Source organism: Mastomys coucha, chromosome X (genome assembly GCF_008632895.1).
Source record: "Mastomys coucha isolate ucsf_1 chromosome X, UCSF_Mcou_1, whole genome shotgun sequence".
Lineage (NCBI taxonomy): Eukaryota > Metazoa > Chordata > Mammalia > Rodentia > Muridae > Mastomys > Mastomys coucha.
The window spans coordinates 95,331,657-95,353,276 of record NC_045030.1 but is presented as its reverse complement, the minus strand read 5'-3'; the positions used below and the strand labels follow the sequence as shown (position 1 = coordinate 95,353,276).

Below are 21,620 nucleotides of genomic sequence, written 5' to 3'. Positions count from 1 at the left end.
AGGATGACTCCTGAGAGATGGGGTCCTGTGTGCCCACAGCACAAGTCTGTGCTTGGCTTCCCACCCTGACCATGCTTGGCAGACAAGCTGTGTGTGTGCATGTAGGTGGCAGGAGTTTTGCATAGCGCCAGGATGGCAAGCCGGCATGAAGACAAGGAGACTGCCACAGTAGGCAGGGCGCAGTGGCTAATAAAGTGTGCCCATGGGAGGAGTTCGCAACAAGTAGCTGCTCAATGCTGCCCCAAGACACCTGAGCAAGTGCAAACGTGCGCAGAAAGCGCCTGGTGACTCTGTGGGGTCAGCCCAGGTAGGCGGTCAAGAGGCAGCTGCCTGGGCACAGGGAGCTCAAGAGAGGCCCCGGCTGTGGCCATTTTGTGTTTCATCCCTGAGTGTGAGCAAGTACCTGTGCGCTTGGTGACAGAGGCAGGAATGGCTTGACCAGGGTGCTAGAGGTGGGATGCCGGCCATAAGGTCCCCCTGGCAGCTACAGTGGTGGCGGCGGTGATGATCCCATGGCCACAATGGCACCATGCCTAACACACCCCAATCCTCCCCACCATAGTCGCATAGAGTCTTTCTTTACAGTGTCCTGCAAGCTAAAGTTTTGCAACCTCTTAGTGCCATCTACTGGCCATAGGGTAAGTTACAGGCTGATAGCTTTTTGCAACTGCTTAATGCCATCTAGTGGCCACGATATTAAATTACAGGCTAATAATAATTTTTACAGAGGCTTAATGAGGATATAAATCCAAGCCAATTACCAGACATAGGCATAATCTTCTTGATTGCTTAATATTGCAAGAGGAATCTAAAAGTACAATTAAAATTAGCAGAGTTCCATTAGTTAAAGTTTATTAATTATCATGGATCTAAAGTAGCTTGCATATTAAAATTTATAAAAAGTTAATGAGGCCATAATCCTTATAGAACTGATTATAACATTACAATCCTGCCTGGTTACTTCATATAAAGTTATGTTAATAGTAAAGATTTTTCTTAAAATTTTGCCTTTTTAATTTTTGTCTCTGCTTCAGTGCAAGAGGCTAAGACTTTAAATTTTTCAGTGTACGTTGCTTAATTACTCTAGAAAAAGTTTCAGAGGCAGTATCTTTTTCAATACTTAAGCCTCAGTTATATCAGAAAATTATTTTAAGTTTAAAAAAAAATGAGTTACTTACTTCAAATTGCTTTTGATTAAGACCTCATCTTAAGTTCACCACAAAACTTAAGTCTTCCTTAGATATTGTCTAGTAAAAGACAAAAGGCTTTTTACAGAAGGTAAACAAAGATTCTGTAAATAATTGCCACCTATTATAATCAAAAGTTTGGGGTTTTAAATATGCCCCAAACAACTCTTTGGCAAAAAGAGAACATTAATATAAATTCATCTCTTCTCATATTCAAAGTAAGATTTTATATCTTACTATAAAGTTGTAGTGATATAATAAAATCATAAATATATTTTAGAAACCCCTATTTCTTGCTTCTAACAGCAATTAAATTGGCTATTAATTGATATTTGACCTATTACTTAGTAAAGATTTTTAGACAAAATTGATATTTATCCAAAGTAGACAAATTGTTAAAATTTGTTTGTATACATGTTTTATTTTTCTATAAACTTATATATACACCCTGTAACAATATATGTTTCCACAGCCCTTTTATTAGAAAAAAATTACATACAAGTCACATCTATAATCTCATGGCTTTTCCCCTCTAACTCAGCACAAAAAATTAAATTGTGTGGTGTAGTCATTGTTTACCAAGAACTAAAATTAAGCCTTAATTTATATATTGATATATAGGTACATACATGTATCAGAGCTTCAATTACTTATGATAATTTTTTATATATTCTTTTATTTTTTTAGATATTTTCTTTATTTACATGTAAATTTGTCCTTTCCCAGTTTCCCATGCAAAAAATAAACAAACAAACAAAAACAACAAGAAAATCCCCTTTTGCCTCCCTCCTCCCCATTCCTGCCACCCCACCCTCTCTCACTTACTGGCCCTGGAATTCCCCTACACTGGGGCACAGAACATTCACAGGGCAGAGGTCTTCTCCTCCTATTGATGATTGAATTTGCAATCCTCCTCTATACGCACGCTGCCAGAACAATCAGACCCACCATGTGCAGTCCTTGGTTGGTGGTTGAGACCCTGGGAGCTCTGAGGGTACTAGTTAGTTCATAGTGTTGTTCATCCTAAGGGGCTGCAAACCCCTCAGCTCCACAAGTCCTTTCTCTAACTCCTTCATTGGTGACCGTGTACTCAGTTCAATGGATGGCTGTTAGCCTCTACATCTGTATTAGTCAGGTACTGTCCGAGCCTCTCAGGAGATAGCTATATTTAGGCTGGCTTCTCCTTCCTTCAGTCTCTGCTCCATAGTTAGTCTCTGGAACTCCTTCCGTGGGTATTTGGTTCCCCCTTTTAAGAAGGAATGAAATGTTCACCTTTAGTCTTCCTTCTTCTTGAGTTTCTTGAGGTTTGTGGGTTGTTCTTCCTGTATTCCAAACTTCTGGGCTAATAATCACTTATCAGAGAGTGCATACCATGAGTATTCTTTTGTGATTGGGTTACTTCACTCAGGATGATATTATCCAGATCCATCCATTTCCCTAAGAATTTCATAAATTCATTGTTTTTAATAGCTGAGTAGTACTCTATTATGTAGATGTACCACAATTTCTGTACCCACTCTTCTGTTGAGGGACATCTGGGTTGTTTCCAGGTTCTGGCTATTATAAATAAGGCTGCTATGAACATGGTGGAGCATGTGTCCTTCTTACATGTTGCAGTATCTTTTGGGTATATGCCCAGGAGTGGTATAGCTGGGTCCTCTGGTAGAACTATGTTCAATTTCCAGAAGAACTGCCAAAATGATTTCCAGAGTGGTTGTACTAGTTTGCAATCCCACCAGCAATGAAGGAGTGTTCCTCTTTCTCCACAACCTCTCCAGCATCCACTGTCACCTGAGGTTTTTATCCCAGCCAATCTGACTGGTGTGAGGTGGAATCTCAGAGTTGTTTGATTTGCATTTCCATGATGACTAAAGATGATGAACATTCCTTTAGGTGCTTTTCAGCCATTTGTTGTTCTTTAGTTGAGAATTCTTTGTTTAGCTCTGTACCCCATTTTTTAATACGCTGGTTTCTCTTTAGATCGTATAAATCTTTTGCCTTTTTCTTATGATAATTTGACATTTTTAAAATATAATTTTGATTTAAAAACTAAAAGTAAAATATACTCATGTGACTATTAATTCCTCCTCAAGCTTTAAAGTTACAATTGCCTTAATGCAAAAAACAACAAAGTATTAATTGGTTATTGCCTACATTATAATTCTATATTTAAAGTTCTTAATCAGATTAAAACAGATTATGGAACTGACTATTACAGTCAAACATTTAAGATATTTTGTCAACAATTTACTGTTAACCATATTATTGATATAATTTATAATTCTCAGAGATGATAAATTAGTCAATGTCCAGTTTACACTTTGAGAATTTGATTTTTTAGTAATAAAAAGAGGAAGAATATGCCCTCCACTCCAAAGTTACATCCAAAAGCATATCTTGCTTTTTACTTGTTTTTAAAAAATAACATATTTCACTTTTTGCTTGTTTTAAAAGGCATATCTTGCTTTTTGCTTGTTTTAAAAATATTTTTTCAGTCTGATGCTATAGGTCAGTCTGCTGCAGATCGCTATTCACATCCACACATTTCCAGTTCTTATGCCATGATAAAATGACATGTCACTGCATTTACTAACACGTAGTATGATCCTAACCCCACTTTAATCTAGGGAAGAGGCTCTATTTGTTTTGGAACACAATGGCTGCCTGAAACATTGATTCATCATCATACAAATCCAGAATCTTTTTAATATGTTTTCTACCAAAATAATGGCTAAAAATTTTAATTAGCCAACAAACTTCACTTGGCTGAAATAGCCTACACCTTTTTCTAAGAGTTAACAACGGCTTCCATCTACAGCTAAAGGCCTAGCCTTGGGCCTGAGTGTTGCTAATTTGCAACTAAAGTTCCTGGGACATCCTCAATTTTAAACTTGTTGCTTTTAAACTTTTGAGTTTTTATCTCAAGCAGGTTCATTAAAGACATGTGGACCCTATGCCACGCTGGACTCCAGAGAGGCTCTATGTGGCACTTATTCTTTGTGATGAAGAAAAGTCGTTATGGGCATGTTGTGGCTTTGATCTCTATGGGAAAGAAGTGAGCCTTGAAGACCTGCAGTCAATGATATATCCATGAATCTCTGGTTCTCACCAACCTAACACAGAGTCATGTGCCAAGAACAGAGTGTATGCCAGTGAAATAGCTCAGTGGAAATGAAGCCTGCTGCTTAGCACAGTCATATGTGTGATTCCTGGGTATCCAAATATTACATGGAGAAAACTGACTCTGGACAATTGTCCTCTGCCTTTCATGGTCATCCACAGGCTCCTTATGAGATATCCGTTCATAGTTCCTGGCTAACAGACCTCCTGGTTCCAGGTTCTCTCACCAGGGAGATGAGTTTACACCAAAGTAGTGATGGAGAGCACATACCCTGCATAACACCATCCTCCCTGCCTCCTAGATGGGAATCAGAGCTCATGCATGCAGTTTTGTTTTAACACATCCTAAGAAGCCATGAGGGGTCTGATTTGCTCTCTTTAGAACAAAGATCATCCTATCTGTCTCTGGTTCTGAGATCCTAACTGTGGTGTTCTCTGTTGGTTCATGAAGTTGATAACACTTTTTAATAAATGTGGGGTCAGAAAGTCAAGAAACTCGGGGAGACATTTCAGAGTAATACTGATATCGAGCCAAGTCTGAACCCCAAAAATCTCATCCTGAGACTAGAAGGAGTTACTACTGTTCCCTCCTTGCTGTGGGTCTGCATGTTCAGGTGCAATAAGCCTGTACCAACTCCACCTTTGCTACCTTTGAGGTAGTCATAACAACATGGCCAAATTACAGTTCTAAGTGCCTCCCTCCATACAAGGACATGTCCAGCAAGCATCTGAAGTTTGCTTCATGCAAATGAAGTTTTCTCAGAACCTCAGCACTAGCCAATAATGTACAGTTACCCCATAACTAATAACCAGTCAGGAAGGTTCATATAAACCTTGTTGCCCCCAATAAAACGCAGCTGTTTCTCAGAGTTCCACTCAGAGAAGTCTGTTTCTCCAGTAGACTGAATCTGAAAGAGATTCTGCAAAACCACCAAGATAATTGCCATTCTTTTCATTCCAGCCAGTTGTTCAACTTATCTGCATGCCTCAAGAACAGAAGAAAAGCTAGGCCAGCAAATGAAAGTCTTACTCCAAGCTATGTATTCTCAGAGATTCTCTAGATGATCTTTCCTCCATATGAGACCTCTAAGAATGTTGTAGACAGTCTCCATTGTACACGTCGTTGGAAGAGAGTCAAAGACCATAGTCAACATTGAGAAGCACTGCCTGAGAATCAGTGTTCCCCACTCCCTTACTCCATGGACATTGTCATCTCATCCAGATCTACAACACCCTTCCATCCTCCACATCTGGTGAAAGACAAAGACTTGATGGGTCATGCTTGGTCTTCCTTTCTTCAGAAGCCCAACCTTACACACTCACTTTCTCCTTTCCTGCCATGTTTATATTCTGGCCCCTAGGTTGTCTCTTAGGACAGGTCTTTTTTCCAAGTCCAGTCTGTCTAAATATTTGATGGTCATCAGGTCAGCTTCTAATAGAAAGCTTGTTGGAGCACAGGAATCCATCCAGACATGCGTGAGAGAGATCAATCAAACACAATGAGCCACAGCTGCAGTGTAGCACAGATGCACCAATCACAACCTTCAAATGAGTGTCATTTATAGGCCTTTCTGAAGCATTGTGAAATGATCCCCAATCCTATGAGACTATAGGTAGAGATAATTGGGATCATGGAGAAGTCACCAAGGCTTCCTGTGTGTAAATTGAAGTGTCCTGGAGCACCTCTGGTGGACACAGTGATCGTAAGAGCTGGGGTGATGTTTTCTAAGCATCCCTGAAGAGTTCACACAACACAATGTGATGATGGTGATCTGTCTAGTCATCCAAAGTGGTCCATTTTCAGCTTAACACCATGGGCAGCTTCACACAGAAAAGGGGCCTTAAAGCTGTTGTTCCAATGGTTGTGTGCATCCCAGGTCTTTTTCATTGTTCAAGAGGGAAAAGCCAGAGACAGTCACACTGCAACAACTTACACAGAGTTAACATTCTCAGCAATATAGGTGCTTAAGCTCAGTTAAATACACTTAGGGAGAGAGTGTCACTGATGTACCATGGGGGAATTTATGATCCAAGTAGGGAGCAGACATTCCCAACAGCCCCTCAGCTGCACCTTGGGGTGACAGGTGCTCATCTGTCTGGGGTTTATGCTTTAGTCTGCTGGTCTGTATGAGAAGAAACTGTGTCAGTGGGTCACCTATGATGGTTCTCCATCCTGCATCACAGCTGTTGTTTGTGTCCAGAAAATATCAGGGGCCCAGGAAAGCAAAGAGCTGTGCTGTAGCCAGGTGTGGATAGGTCTGCAAATCACCAGTAAAAGAGGCCAGTGGTCAGCTGCCCTGCATGACATAGCAAGTCACAGTTAAGCTCTACGGGTCAACTGACCCATGTTCATATCTTTCTTTACTTCTTCCTCCTACCTTGACCTTTTGACCTCTTATCAGTTTTGCCTCCCTAGATTCCAGCTGTCTAGCTCATCTTCTCACTACAAGCTACTGCACCCTGCAGATTCAGCTTCAGGATTTGAATCCCAGTCAGACCTTTGTTGCTTACCTGGCTGCTGCTTTCCCACCTCTCAGGTGCTGCTAACCGTACTAGAAGTCTGGGGCTATCTTAAACCCAATGACTACATTTTCACATCTTCAATCTTGACTTTACGTTACACAACACTACCTACTCATCTCTGCCCTTGTCCTGTATCTTCCAGTCACCCAGGCTTTACCTCTGCTCTGAATGTCATCTATATTGGGCTCTTGTTTTGCGTGTTCAAGTTCTCATGAAGCTGAGGTTGGGCTACAGCTTCATTTTTCCTTTTTTTTCTTCTTATTTTTAATTAGATATTTTTTATTTACATGTCATATGATTTCTCCTTTCTCAGTTTTCCCTCCAAAAAACAAGCAAGCAAACAAAAACAACAAGAAGAAACCCCTGTTGCCTCTCCCCTCCCCGTGCTTTCCACCCCACACTCTCCCACTTATTTTCCCTAGCATTCCCCTACACTGGGGCATAAAAACTTCACAGGGCCAAGGGAATCCCCTCCCATTGATGATCGACTTTGCAATCCTCTACTATACACATTCTGCCAGAAAAATCAGCCCCACCATGCATAGTCCCTGGGTGGTGGTTGAGTCCCTGGGAGGTCTGAAGTTACTAGTTAGTTCATATTGTTGTTTGCCCTAAGGGGCTGCAAACCCTTCTGATTCTTTGCTCCTTTCTCTAACTCCTTCATTGGTGACCCTGTACTTAGTCCAAATGATGCCTGTGAGCTTCTACATCTGTATTAGTCAGGTACTGTCAGAGCCTCTCAGGAGATGGCTATATTACACTGGCTTGTCCCTCCTTCAGTCTCTGCTCCATAGTTAGTCTCTGCAACTACTTCCATAGGTATTTTGTTCCCCCTTTTAAGAAGGAATTAAATGTCCACATTTTGGTCTTCCTTTTTCTTGAGTTTCTTGTGGTTTGTGGGTTGATCTTCCTGTATTCCAAGCTTCGGGGCTAATAATGATTTATCAGAGAGTGCATACCATGTGTGTTCTTTTGTGATTGGGTTACCTCACTCAGGATGATATTCTCCAGATCCATCCATTTCCGTAAGAATTTCATAAATTCGTTGTTTTTAATAGATGAGTAGTACTCCATTGTGTAGATGTACCAGAATTTCTGTATCCATTCCTCTGTTGAGGAACATCTGGGTTGTTTCAAGTTTCTGGGTATTATAAATAAGGTTGCTATGAATATGGTGCAGCATGTGTCCTTATTACATGTTGGAGCATCTTCTGGGTATATTCCCAGGAGTGGTATAGCTGGGTCCTCTGGTAGAACTATGTCCAATTTCAGGAGGAAATGCCAAACTGATTTCCAGAGTAGTTGTACCAGCTTACAATCCCCCCAGCAATGAAGGAGTGTTCCTCTTTCTCCACGTCTCCAGCATCTGCTGTCAGATGAGTTTTTTATCCTAGCCAATCTGACTGGTGTGAGGTGGAATTTCAGAGTTGTTTTAATTTGCATTTCCCTAATGACTTAGGATGTTGAACATTTCTTTAGGTGCTTCTCAGCCATTCAGTATTCATCAGTTGAGAATTCTTTGTTTAACCCTGTACTCCATTTTTAATAGGGTTGTTTGGTTCTCTGGAGTCTAACTTCTTGAGTTCTTTGTATACATTGGATATTAGCCCTCTATCAGATATAGGATTGGTTAAGATCTTTTCCCAATTTGTTGGTTGCCATATTGTACTTTTGACAGTGTCTTTTGCATTACGGAAGCTTTGCAACTTTATGAAGTCCCATTTGTCAATTCTTGATCTTAGAGCATAAGCCATTGGTGTCCTCTTCAGGAAATTTTTGCCTGTTCCTATTTGCTTGAGGTTCTTCCCCACTCTCTCTTCTATTAGTTCTAATGTATCTGCTTTCATGTGGAGGTCCCTGACACAATTGGACTTGAGCTTTGTACAAGGAGATAGGAATGGATTGATTTGCATTTTTCTACATGCTAACCACCAATTGAGCCAGCACCATCTGTTGAAAATGCTGTCTTTTATCCACTGTATGGTGTTAGGTCCTTTGTCAAAGGTCAAGTGATCATACATGTGTGGGTCCATTTCTGGGTCTTCAATTCTGTTCCATTGATCTACCTGCTTGTCAATGTAACAATACCATGCAGTTTTTAGCACAATTTCTCTGTAGTACAGCTTAAGGTCCAGGATTGTGATTCCACCAGAGGTTCCTTATTATTGAGAAGAGTTTTGGCTAGCCTGGGTTTTTTGTTGTTCCAGATGAATTTGCAAATTGCCCTTTCTAAGTGTGTGAAGAATTAACTTGAAATTTTGATGGGTATTGCATTGAATCTGTAGATTGCCTTTGGTAAGATGGCCATTTTTACTATATTAATCCTGTCAAACCACAACCATGGGAGATCTTTCCATCTTCAGAGATCTTCCTCAGTTTCCTTCTTCAAAGACTTGAAGTTCTTGTAAAACCGATCTTTTACTTGCTTAGTGAGAGTTACACCAAGGTATTTTATATTATTTGTAACTATTGTGAAGGGTGTTCTTTCCCTAATTTCTTTCTCCACCTATTTATCTTTTGTTTAGAGGAAGGTCTGTGATTTGCTTGAGTTAATTTTATACACAGCTACAGTGTTGAAGTTGTTTATCAGGATAAGGAGCTCTCTGGTGGAATTATTGGGGTCGCGTAAGTATACTATCATACCATCAGCAAATAGTGATAATTTGACTTCTTCCTTTCCAATTCGTATCCCTTTGATCTCCTTTTATTGTCTAATTGCTGTGGATAGGATTTAAAGTACAATATTGAATAGGTAGGGAGAGAGTGGGCAGTCTTGTCTAGTCCCTGATTTTGCTTCAAGTTTCTCTCCATTTAGTTTGATGTTTGCTACTGGTTTGCTGTGTATTGCCCTTGCTATGATTAAGTATGAGCCTTGAATTCCTGATCTTTCCAAGACTTTTATCATGAAGGGATGTTGGATTTTTGTCAAATGATTTCTCAGCGTCTAATGAGATGATGGTAAAATTTTTTTCTTTGAGTTCGTTTATGTAGTGAATTACATTGATGGATTTCCATATATTGAACCATCCCTACATCCCTGGGAGGAAGCCTACTTGATCATGGTGGATGATCATTTTAATGTGTTCTTTGATTCGGTTTGCAAGAATTTTATTGAGTATTTTTGCATCGATATTCATAAGGGAAATTTGTCTGAAGTTTTCTTTCTTAGGTCTTCGTCTGGTTTAGGTAGAAGAGTAATTGTGGCTTCATAGAATGAATTGGGTAGAGTGACTTCACTTTCTATTTTGTGGAATAGTTTGAGGTGTATTGGAATTAGGTCTTCTTTGAAGGTTTGATAAAACTCTGCTCTAAACCCATCAGGTCCTGTGCTTTTTTTGGTTGGAAGACTATTAATGACTGTTTCTATTTCCTTAGCAGATATGTGACAGTTTAGATCATTGATCTGATCTTGATTTAACTTTGATACCTGGTATGTGTCTAGAAAATTGTCCATTTCATCCAAGTTTTCCAGTTTTGTTGAGTATAGGCTTTTGTAGTAGTGTCTCATGATTTCTTGGATTTCCTCAGTGTCTGTTGTTATGTCTCCCTTTTCATTTCTGATCTTGTTAATTAGAATACTGTCACTGTGTCCTCTAGTTAGTGTGGCTAATGGTTTATCTATTTTGTTGATTTTCTCAAAGTACCAGCTCCTGGTTTGGTTGATTCTTTGTATAACTCTTTATTTCCATTGGGTTTATTTCAGCCCTGAGTTTGATTATTTCCTCCCTTTGACTCCTCTTGGGTGAATTTGCTTCTTTTGTTCTAACACTTTCAGGTGTGCTGTCAAATTGCTCGTATATGCTCTCTCTAGTTTCTTTTTGTAGGCACTTAAAGCTATGTGTTTTCCTCTTAGGGCTGCTTTCATTGTGTCCCATAATTTTGGGTATGTTTTGGCTTCATTTTCATTAAACTCTAGAAAGTCTTTTATTTCTTTCTTTATTTCTTTCTTGACCAAGTTATCATTGAGTAGAGTCTTGTTAAGCTTCAACATGTATGTGTGCATTTGATTGTTTAAGGTGTTATTGTGGAGCAGTCTTAGTCCATGGTGATCTGATAGGATACAAGGAATTATTTCAATCTTCTTGTATCTGTAAAGGCCTGATTTCTGACCAATTATATGGTCAGTTTTGGAGAAGGTACCATGAGGATATAAGAAGATATATCCTTTTGTTTTAGGATAAAAAATTTCCATTGACATCTGTTAAATCCATGTGTTTCATAACTTCTATTAGACTCACTGTGTTCTGGATTAGTTTCTGTTTCCATGATCTGTCCATTGCAGAGAGTGGGGTTTTCAAATCTCCCACTACTATTGTGTGTTGTGTAATGTGTGCTTTGAGCTTTAGTAAAGTTTCTTTTACAAATGTATACAACCTTTGATTTGGAGCATAGAGGTTCAGAATTGAGAATTCATCTTGGTAGATCATAGCTTTGATGAATTTGAAGTGTCCCTCCTTATGTTGCTTGATTAATTTAGGGTGAAAATCGATTTTATTCAATATTAGAATGGCTACTCCAGCTTTTTTCCTGGGACCATTCACTTGGAAAACTGTTTTCCACCCTTTTATTCTGAGGTAGTGTCTGTGTTTGTCACTGAGGTGGGTTTCCTGTATGCAACAAAATGTTGGGTCTTGTTTATGTACCCAATCTGGTAGTCTATATCTTTTTATTGAGGGAATTGAGTCCATTGGTATTAATAGGTATTAAGGAAAAGTAATTGTTGCTTCCTGTTATTTTTGTTGTTAGAGCTGGAATTCTGTTCATGTGGCTATCTTCTTTAAGTGTTGTTGGAAGATTACATTTTTGCTTTTTCAGGGATGTAGTTCCCTCCTTGTGTTGGACTTTTGCATTTATTACCCTTTGAAGGGCTAGATTTGTGGAAATATACTGTGTGAGTTTAGTTTTGTCATGGAATACTTTGGTTTCTCCATCTATGGTGATTGAGAGTTTTGATGAGTATAGTAGTCTGGGCTGACTTTTGGGTTCTCTTAGGGTCTGTATGACATCTTCTCAGGGTCTTCTAGCTTTCATAGTCTCTGGTGAGAAGTCTGGTGTTATTCTGATAGACCTGCCTTTATATATTACTTGATCTTTTTCCCTTACTGCTTTTAGTATTCTTTCTTTTTTTATGCATTTGTTGTTTTGACTCTTATGTGGCAGGAGGAATTTCTTCTGGTCCAGTTTATTTGGAGTTTTAAAGGCTTCTTGTATGTTCATGGGCATCTCTTTTTTTAGGTTAGGTAAGTTTTCTTATATAATTTTGTTGAAGATATTTTCTGGCCCTTTAATTTGGAGGTCTTCACTCTCTTATATATCTATTATCCTTAGGTTTGGTCTCCTCATTGTGTCCTGGATTTCCTCGATGTTTGGGGTTAGAATCTTTTTGCATTTTGCATTTTCTTTGACTGTTGTGTCAATGTATTCTATGGTATCTTCTGCCCCTGAGATTCTCTCTTCTATCTCTTGTATTCTGTTGGTGATGCTTGCATCCATGCTACCTGCCTTCTTTCCTAAGATTTCTAACTCCAGACTCGTCTCTCTTTGTTATTTCTTAATTGTTTCTACTTCCATTTTTGGTCCTGGATGGCTTTGCTCAATTCCTTCACCTGTTTGTTTGTGTCTTCCTGCAATTCCTTAAGGGATTTTTGTGTTTCCCCTTTAAGGGGTTCTGCTTGTTTACTTGTGGTCTCCTATAATTTTTTTTAAGGGATATTTTTGTTTCCTCTTTAAACCTCTTTACCTGTGTTCTCCTGTATTTCTTTTTTTTTAATATTTATTTATTATATGTAAATACATTGTAGCTGTCTTCAGACACCCTAGAACAGGATATCAGATCTCATTACAGGTGGTTGTGAGCCACCATGTGGTTGCTGGGATTTGAACTCAGGACCTTCGGAACAGCAGTCAGTGCTCTTAACCGCTGAGCCATCTCTCCAGCCCTCTCCTGTATTTCTTTAAGGGAGTTATTCATGTCCTTCTTAAATTCCTCTAGCACCATTGTGAGATATGATTTTACATCCAAATCTTGCCTTTTCAGTGTTTTGAGATATCCAGGACTTGCTGTGGTTGGAATACTAGATTCTGAGGAAGCCAAGTAGTCTTGGTTTCTGTTGGTAGGGTTCTTGCATTTGCCTTTCACCATCTGTTGATCTCTGGTGTTAGATGTTCTAGCTTTCTCTGTCTATAGCTTGTTCCTCCTGTGGGTTTGTAAGCCTATGTCAGTACTTCTGGGAGATAAGCTCTCCTCTGGTAAATCCTGGGTGCAGATGGATGAGACCCTGGGTTAAAGCACTTCCTGGAGACAGGCTCTCCACTTGCAGGGAAGGGGCAGAGAGGGTTGCTGATCCACTGCTGTCACTCGGAGACTGAGAGGATCCTGTCCCTGCTGCACTGCAACTCCCCTGCAACTTGTGAGGCATGTGCTTCCTGGCTGGACCCGCCTTTGAATGTCACCAGAGAGAAAATGGCAGATCTCACCAGAGTCCCGGGGTTAAAGCACTTCCTGGAGGCAGGCTCTCCACTCGCAGGGAGAGGGCAGAGAGGGTTTCAGATCCACTGCTGTCACTTGGAGGCTGAGAGGATCCTGTCCCTGCCACCCTGTGACTCCCCTGCAACCCATGAGAACTGAGCCTCTTGGCTGCTCCTCCCTTAGAGGAGCAACCAGATAGTCTTGTACTCCTGATGCTCCTTTCTGCCCTTCCCCACTGCTGGGATTCCAGTGTCCCTCACTGTGTCCCCATTTTTGTTTCTTAGAATACTGATGAGTGTTAGAAGACAAATAATGAGTTCTGGTTCCTTCCAGTCTCTCTGGGCTGGTGTCCTGAGCAGACCTTGGTCACAAGTTCCATGGCCAGTCCCACGACACCCAAAGGAAGCTCCACTCCCGGGCACTCTGACATGCCCAGGATCAGAGGTGAGGAGGAACCAACATCTGTCCCAACACCAGGAGTAACTGGGACCAGTGGGACCAGGCACACAGGAACTACACCAGCCCATGACCCGGTTTCCTTCCAGTCTGTCTGGGCTACTGTCCTGAACAGACGATTGGCAAAAGCTCTGCAGTCAGTCACACAACACACAGAGGAAGGCCCATTCCCAGGTGATTTAACAAGGCCAGGATCACAGGATCACAGAATCACAAGGATCACAGAGACACCTTGACTCTGAGGAGTTCTGACACAACCAGGATTACAGGAAGAACAGGCTCCAGTCAGATTTAGCAAGGGCAGGTAGCACTAGAGATAACCAGATGGAAGGAGGCAAGCATAAGAATATAAGCAACACAAATCAAGGTTACTTGTCATCATCAGAACCCAATACTCCCACTATAGCAAGTCCTGGACAAAACATTAAACCAGAAGAGCAAGATTCAGATATAAAATCACTTCTCATGGTGATGATATAGGATTTATAGTCCTATATACAAATAGATAATAGAAACAATAAGAAATCAGAAAGACAGACAACCCTGGAGATACAAAACCTAGGAAAGAAATCAGGAGTCATAGATGTAAACTTCACCAACAGAATACAAGTGATAGAAGAGAGACTCTCAGGGGCAGAAGACACCATAGAAAATATTGACACAACAGTCAAAGAAAATGCAAAAAGCAAAAAGCTCCTACCTCCAAACATCCAGGAAATCCAGGATGCAATGAGAAGACCAAACCTAAGAATAATAGGTATAGAAGAGAGTGAAGACTCCCAATGTAATGGGCCACAAAATATCTTCAACAAAATTATAGAAGAAAACTTCCCTAAGCGAAAGAAAGAGAAGCCCATGAACATACAGGAAGCCTACAGAACTCCAAATAGACTGGACCAGAAAAGAAACTCCTCCAGTTATATAATAATCAAAACACAAAATGCAGTAAACAAAGAAACAATTAAAAAAAGCAGTAAGGAAAAAAATTCAAGTAACTTATGAAGGTAGGCCTATCAGATTTATACCAAGCTTATCACCAGAGACTGTGAAAGCTAGAAGATTCTAGGCAGATGTCATACAGACCCTATAAGAAAACAAATGCCAGCCCAGGCTACTATATCCAGAAAAACTATCAATTTCGATAGATGGAGAAAACAAGATATTCCATGACAAAACACAATTTACAGAATATCTTTCCACAAATCCAGCTCGACAAAGGATAATAGAGGGAAAACATCAACATAAGGAGCAAAACTACACCCCAGAAGAAACAAGAAAGTAACCTTTCAACAAATCCACAGAAATCTAATTCCACCTCTTATAACAAAAACAACAGGAAGTGACAATTACTTTTTCTTAATATCTTAATGTGAAAATTAATATTACCAACATATCCTAACAGATTGAAATCTAATAATACAAGGAATTAGAAATTTGTTGATTGTCATCCAATGGTCTCTCTAATTTGGTAATTGGAGAAATAGTTCCAATATTGAACAATCTATATAAACTTTCAGCTTGTTTGTTTGTGACAGTGTCTGGCTGTGTACAACATAAGGGTCTTGAAATCTTGTTCCTCCTATCTCAGCTTCTCTATTAGTAGTATTGTTCATTTTATGTTTTTACCCTATACTATGGTTTCAGAACAGCTTATATATTTCAAAAGTATTTATATTCCCAAGAGAGACAAAGACATATAACTTGGGAGGTGGCTTGTAGGAAAGAGAACAACAAAGAGTGAGACTGAATGCTTCGCTTGACATTTGTAGCTCTTGTATCAAGTTTGAAGAAGAGGACTTTACAAGTTACTCTTTCTCTGAGATGAATGCTTTCCAAATTATCACACCTAATGAACCAAATTCTTACCCTCACCTAATGTGTGTGCCACCCTCCAAGTAGAACCATTGTTCATTGAAACAGTTGGTGAATGACTTTCTGCATAGACCATCATAATACACACACCAATTCTTAAATGAATGTAACCTGTTCTCTGTGGGCTAAGAACAAAGTCACTCACTCAAGTCAAATAGCTTTGACCATAGCAGGAAGTCTGTATCCAAAGATTGTGCCTACAATTCATTTCTTGGTGCAGCAGAACTGTCAACTCTCAGCTTAGCTACAATGGAGGTAAAATCCTTTGGTGATGTGAGTGTCATTGAAGTACAGCCTTATTACAATGAAATCCAATGTCTAAAAATTGTTCTTATTTTGGGCTTATACCACAGAAAGAGCCAAGGTTTTAAACTCTACTAAACACAAAACAAACAAACAAACAAACAAAAGACTTTATATATTTATGTTCATTTAAGAAAATACTAGTAGTGATGTATTATTTTGAAATAACAGTTAATATGTTTGGAGTTATTTAATATTTATACTGAGAAAAATATATTTTCACTATTGCTGTAGACAAGCATCTACAGAGGACTGTTAAATTGACTGTTGTTTTATATCAAACAACTTTTGTACTACTCATTGTTATTGTAATAATATTTTATAAATTTTAAAGATTATGACAAAAAATGATATTGTAGGTATTGAAGGACTGGGTCTCTGGGAGGAGTTGGGGTACAAAAGGGAAACAAGAATGTGATTTAATTCTATTTACTTAAAATATGTTTTAAATGTTAACAAATTAAGATAAATTGAAATCATGTAACTTTTCTCATTATAATGCAATAAAGGTTAAAAAATAGACAAATCATTTACCTTTATACACTGCAATTTGGAATCAAATAAGGCTTGTGTTGAAATTTTAGATTGTGTGTGTGTGTGTGCATGTGTGTGTCCATGTGTGTTTTAAGGACTTACTGTATAAAATTTTCTATTTTGCAATATAAATATATATATTTATGTATATACACATGTATATACATATATATGTATATATTTACTATTTACTTAATCTTTACATTTGTTTTTGGGCAGTAGGCATGTATGTGTATATCTGGATGTGTGCACATGCAAGTCGATAGTCGAATACAACCTTGAAAATTTTTCTTCAGGAGCACTCCACCGTAGTTATTGAGACAGGTTTGTCTTTTGCTTTCAGCTACCCATTAGATAAGGCATGCAGTACAATGATTCCAAGAATACTAGTGAGTCAGCACGTCCATGTATCTGGCAAGTCTTTATATGTTTCCTGAGCATGAGCTCAGGTCCCAGTGTTTGTGGAGCAAACATTCAACTGAGCACCTCTTAGGGTGTTTGAAAATTTGCTCTGTAGTGTTTTGTTTTAGTGTTCCAATTTTCAGCCTCTGTCAGTTTGTAGGTCTTTCCCTATACACTGTCTTTTCATCTGTGGGTCTATTACCCACCTGCTCTTAATTTCCATTTTGATCACACATACCCAACTGAAAAAGGTATGTCTGTTCATAGATATCATTTCCTGTGACATGTCCCAGAATGTTGGTCTAGAATCAGGTCTTCTTAATCAACCACAGCTCTTTCCAAGTGAGCCATCAGCCCCTGAGGCTCCTGTGTGCCTCCTTGAATTCCTTAGCATCAGGTTCTCAGTTAATCATCACCTGCCCTACTAATTTCCATCTGTTCTGGAAGTTGAGCAGGCTCCAGGGATGCAGTTCTTGTGGAGTTCAGGCACGTTTTTCTCCTGTTCTCTTTACTGTTCCCTGCACAAGCCTGCCATACTCCATCTTCCACAGCTGATAACATGACCAGTGGGAAGCTCAGATGTGGACTCCCTAGACAGCAACTTCCTAGCTTCCCTACACAGCTACCTTTTCACTTTCCCTAGCTTCCTACATAAGAATATCATCAATTCATAGACTGAGATTATGGGTACCACTTTGGCCAGGACCATAGTGACCTTGGCTTCCAGGTTCAGCAGTGAATGATTCCTCTGACCCTCTGTGTCTTCTGAGCTAGTTGTGGTGACTGCAGAGGTGATGATGGAGCGACTCCTCATGGTGGTGCTGAGTGCTATGGAGAGAGGAGAAGTGTGCAGACCCTCCTGAGATGGGGGAGAGATGGGTGAGTGTCACATTTTGTATCCTCTGTGGAATGTGGGATGGGGAACAGCTGTTAGAAGTTCACAAAGAGAGAAGAAGTGATACTTAAGGCTGAAACTCTATGAGAATAAGCTCAGATGCATAGTCCCCAACTGTCCTGGCAATGTGTCTGCAGATTTTCATTTGTTCACACATAATTAAGTTAGAGAACTACAGTGATTTTTTCCCACTTAAATGTATGTACAATAAATATATGGTTAATTCATAGAGATCTGCTGCTTGGGTCTTAGAAGCTGAGTTTGGTCCCTAATATCTAAATCAAGAACCTAGCAAAGTAGGTATGACATTTAATCCTAGCCCAAGAGGTAGAGGTAGTCAGATCTCTGTGAGCTGATAGCCAGCCTGGTCTGTGTGACCAGTTTCATACCAAACAGAGCTGAATGAGCCTTAATCCTAGTACTGAGGATATGGAGACTGGCTTGTTCCTGTGGCTCAATGTGCAACCAACCTAGCCACCTTCAGAAATTTAAAGCCAGTAAGAGAGCATGTCTCCTTAAAAAAAGGTGGATGAGACCTTAGGGTCTTCTCTAGCCTCTACATACATAAATGTATGTGTACACACACAAAAACACACAAATAACCAGGACACAAGCAAACAGACTTACACCCAGAAACACAAACACACATACACAGAGACTTACACACAGACACACATACAAACACATACACACAGGTAAAGAGTCATACACCCAGATACACACACACAGTCTCACAGACAGAGAAATGTACATAGACTCACACACACTCATCTGCCTTAACAGGCCCACATGTTTACACACACTAAATATACCAAAATATGACACAGAAAAAAAATACAATTTTAGTGGTATGTATTCAGGTCAGTCTCGGGCAGAATACATTCCTTTGCTATACAAACACCACAGAAAGAAATTTATAAGGAGAACCTAAAATGCACAAGATGATAAAGACTTGGACACTACAAACTTAACACTACAGGGCAAAATTGCCAAATGGCTACTAATGTCTCTCAGTTGAAGTCATTTCCCCACAGTCATATGAGTATAATCTCAGGAGCCACAGAAATAGTTGTCAGAGACTTGGACAAACAGAGGCACTAAGATCCCTTAGGCTCCCTGTGTTGCCAGCCTTACCTAGCGTCTGAAACCAATGACAGACCTGTCTTACAATCTAGAGAGGACAACTCCTAAAGGGCAATGCCAAAGGTTGTCCTCTTGCATTCACAACTGTGTGCACATATGCAAATATACACATGTGGAAAAGTTAGGGCAAATACATTTTGGATACATTAGGGAAATACTAAAAGTGTAAGTATATTTGCAGAATGGAAAATTCTATACATTGCCTCCTTATGAGACAAAAAATCTAATACTACAATGGAACTCCTTTTTGAATTTGAATTGCATTTTGTAAAATTCAATTCCTGGACACACCATCACTCTGGAAAAGTAAGATTCAGATATAAAATCACTTCTCATGATGATGATACAGCACCCTCAAAGAAATACAGGAGAACACATGTTAATTTAAATATAGCATATATGTATATGATATACATGTGCATATACTTAAGACAATAAGGATCTTGCACTATGAAATCTGTGTACATACTGGGAATCCTGGGGAACGCAGAGTACCTCCACTGATCTTAGTATGCAAGAACTGATCCTCATTTTCTTGAACATGTGGGGCACTCTTCTCTATATATGTAGAGACTTCCTTACAGCTTGGACCCTTTCTTCACACATCTAACTTTGAATCTTTATGTATATACTAATTCCATAATATCAAATGGGGTTTGTGCCAATAGCTTATGGACACTTGAGAGATAGCCAATCTACCCCATTTGTGATGGGTATCTTTTTATTCTTGTGGTGGATTGTTTTAATTCTTGGACTTGGATGACATAAGAATACTACAGAATACTACCAGGGACATGAGATGGTCCTCAACCATGTGTTTTCAACATGTGTTTGTTATTTTTACAAAAGACCTCAGCTGTGAAGCCTGAAGGTACAAGGTACCTTTTCTCCTGAGGACTAGAGAAAGCTATGTTCTAATAACTATGTAGTTCAAAGGACTCCTATGTCGGTAACACTTATAAACCCACAGAAAGGCTCAAATGCTCAACTACTGAAAGTGAGCACGTGGGTCACGGCAGATTACATTTGTGCTTAAAGAAACCCTCACAATGCCCACTTTGATTTTTTTCTTTTTTACCCTCAAGCTTCCTATGCTCCTGTGCAAATTGTTCTCCCATGAGTGTTTTGTCTCTCTCTCTGTCAATGTATACCAGGATGGAGATATAGTGATCAGTGTGTTCTTACGCCTTTATACCTATCAAACCTCCCAACACACTAAAGGGGCAGACAACATAGACCTCAGTCCATGGTAAGTCTCTCCTGCCTGATCTTGTTAACCGTATTCTCCAGGGTGAACCTTTAATCCATCTCAATTTTTATTCTCAATAGCTTTTCTTCCATCACAATAACTTTTTTAAACTATTCTCTTCTATTTTTGTGTATGTAGTCTGAGAATAAATCAATCTCAAGCCATTTCCAACACATGTGTCACTCTGAGAGTTGGTACGCAGGAGACCTAATGATGTAACTTAGAATTCTACTGTTTGGTATAGGTACAGGACAGTACTTAGAGATAACAAAACAATGTCCATTCTATAAAGACTTTTCACTGAATGTGTCCTCTGTGCATTTCCAATTGTTAGTACACTTAAGTGGGACTGTGCTGTGTGTGCCACATTTCTCAAGACACTACCTACTCTATTTAGCTATTTCAAAGTCTTTGAATATCATTATTTCCTTCCACATGTCTTCCCATACCTTGGTGTTACATGATAGATAGTCTAGGGACTATGAGAAGACAGCAGCGATACTTAAATTCCCTCCAGTATGTGAACTATACCTATACAGGAACATTCTTTTGAGTCAGCAATGTCATCACAGAATAAAAAAGCTATTTGCTAAAAGACAAAAAGACATGCATGGTGCTGTGAGCAGAGAATATACCACTGAGAGCAATTATTGCTCCTCCTGTCAGACATAGATGTGTCAGCATTGCCTATGGCTGCTGTACAACTTAATGAAGAGAGATATCAGGAAAGAAATGCAATTTACATGCTTAGAATCTCTGATCTTCCCCCACAACACCTAATATTTTGCTGATATATTTGCCTTCTCTTTTACTTTCTTAGGTCTGTTTCCCTCTTACTGTCTGTTATCCTGTCAGTGGCATATAGGTGCTATTGTCACAGTGTTACTCTGCTTCCTTAAGAGAATGATTAAGTCATTCATTTTAGCCTTAAGTGAGTGTATTCAATATCTTTACTGTGTGTGTATGTGTGTGTGTGTGTGTGTGTGTGTGTGAGAAAGAGAGAGAGAGAGAGAGAGAGAGAGAGAGAGAGAGAGAGAGAGAGAGAGAGAGAGAGAGAGAGAGAGAGAGAGAGAGAGAGAGAGAGAGAAACAGAGACACAGAGAGAAACACAGAGAGAAACAGGCACATACACAGTCACAGAGAGACAGACACAGAGAGACAGAGACACAGGGAGATGGAAAATGAGATACAGAGACAGAGAGAGACAGGGAGATAGTGAGATAGAAAGAGATTTATAGAAAGAGTCTGTGCATCTGTATGTCTGTGTGTGACAGTGAGGATGAGTGTATGTCACATCTCAAATGAGGATAAATTTATATGATACCCTGATTTCCACCATCTTTGAAACATTGTTAATCTATTTAGTGCTTTTTATATATCTGACAAATGAGGTTTGCCTATCCATCTAATCTGCCTGGAGAAATGTTAGGTTACAATAGCCTTTTTATTTTTATTTTTTTTTTTTTT

General features: G+C 39.4%; 1 pseudogene; it reads left to right on the top strand.

The window, feature by feature from the left end:
* The first annotated feature begins 19,953 nt into the window (after nt 1-19,953).
* The window catches only part of LOC116088346, a 43,450-nt pseudogene continuing 41,783 nt past the window's right edge, over nt 19,954-21,620 (top strand).